Consider the following 1,832-nt stretch of genomic DNA (forward strand, 5'->3'; position numbering starts at 1 on the left):
GTTCCCGATTAGTGAAGACTAGGAATCGTAGGAATCGAGTCCGAACTCAATGAAGACTACAGGGGGTTTATCAATGTTATGCTCGTATTGTGCCGGAACAACATAGGGGGAACTGCTACTTTTTCTTTCCTCACACTTACTATCGTCATTTTGCCTCTACTTCTTTTGTGTGTTTGTCACTCTCTTGTGAACTGCTATTTCTGAGGTGCCTTGATAGTCGAAGCAGACTTTGTGCTGTTGAGGCTAGAGTGGTGAGCAGAGTAAGCCTGATTCCCCGTTTTGACTTCTCTGTTGATCTCTAGGCGCTCATATGACCTTGTGCAATTGTTTTGTTTTAGTAGAGGTTTTACGGCTCTCGCAACTGCATAAGGTCATATGAGCGCCAAGGGTTGGATGTCAACAGAGAAGTCCTAACAGGGAATCAGGATTACTCTGCTCACCTCTCTAGCTTCGACAGCACAAAGTCTCAACCTCATACAGTTGCAAGCGGCGTAAAACCTCTACTAAACTTAAACTAAAACATCTGTAGCATTAACCGCTGGAATCGGTTCCGGAATCGATTTGTCGCCCAGCTCTACACTGACTATTGATCCACTCCTCAGCAAACACAGCCCAGAATGATCGCTGCCCTGCTGCATTCGACAGACTCTCTGGTACCGCTTGCGCATGTTTCTGGCACACGCACAGTCGTGAGCAAATTGAGTTTGCCAGTCCAGTCCAACTAACCACAGTCATGTTGTGTTCATTCGTCCACCTTAGGCCTATGTACAGTACCGTATGATGATGATATTTCTTTGCAGAATGTGCGTGCGTTTGTGTGCGCGCGCGTGTGTGTGTGTGACTCGTAGCATCTGATTCTATCTTCCTGGAGTTTCTCTTGTTAAGACCCATACCATTTCCGAGTAAGCGTGTTGTTGTTTTCTGTTTTTAGAGGGATGTGAGTGTTCACTGGAGTGAGCTGTATTCTTTATTCTGAAGTGTATCTACGAAATACTTCCTCCTTGTGCTTCTTCAGTAAGTGGGAGTGCTTACGTTGTTATGTAAGCTTAATTTCCCCCCTGGTTCCTCTTTGGATAAGGAGTCGTAAATCTTAATTGGGTCACAAATCACTGTTCAAGGGAAGTGTCCCAAAAGCTGATGCGGGATAAGTGAAAAATTTCCGTGCGCACCGTTTTGCTTAGGAGAATCGCAAAGGAGAAAGAGGTCACGACCTTTCTTTGGGAGAAGGAGAACGTCTCGAATCGATACTCTCCAAATTGAACCGTTCCAGAGTCTTCGCCCCAGGACCTTGGCTTGATCTGTTGCGTCACGCAATTCCATAGAAAATACCCAGATCTAGTTAAGTCATCTTGAATTTCGTGGAACATTTATTAATCTACAATTTATATATATACAACCGTCTCAGATTTGCCCTCAGGGCAGAAAGTTTTGCTCCGTCTTCAGATGAATAATTTGATCTCAGAATTTGCCATCTAGATCTACAGGCTTACTCATTCTTCCCTTAACTGTATGCTTCAGTGAATATTACGTCCAACCGTCGAAGATCGGAATTGATAGAATTCATACATCCTCTGTTGTGACCAGTTATTTTCCTCTAAATAAATTCATATTTAGATTGACACTCGTGGATGGAAGGAAATAAGTTTAGATCAACACATCTTTACTGGAAAGAATCCTAACACGAAAGTTATTTCTGAAGAGTGATATGGAACTATTCTTTTACACGTAAATAAGATAGCATCTGTTGAAAAACAACGACAACAACAAAAACAAACAAATCAACAATAACAACAACAACAAAACGGCCACCACCACCACCACCAACAACAACA

General features: G+C 42.8%; 1 long non-coding RNA gene across 1 annotated transcript in view; it reads left to right on the forward strand.

Moving 5' to 3' along the window:
- The window catches only part of LOC118478695, a 5,696-nt gene extending 3,864 nt beyond the window's left edge, over positions 1 to 1,832 (forward strand). Inside the window, exon 2 of the long non-coding RNA XR_004859232.1 lies at positions 603 to 1,832. This is a non-coding gene — a long non-coding RNA (uncharacterized LOC118478695). The remainder of the gene's footprint in view (positions 1 to 602) is intronic.

This window comes from Aplysia californica, unplaced genomic scaffold (assembly GCF_000002075.1).
Source record: "Aplysia californica isolate F4 #8 unplaced genomic scaffold, AplCal3.0 scaffold00843, whole genome shotgun sequence".
In the NCBI taxonomy this organism is placed as follows: Eukaryota; Metazoa; Mollusca; class Gastropoda; order Aplysiida; family Aplysiidae; genus Aplysia; species Aplysia californica.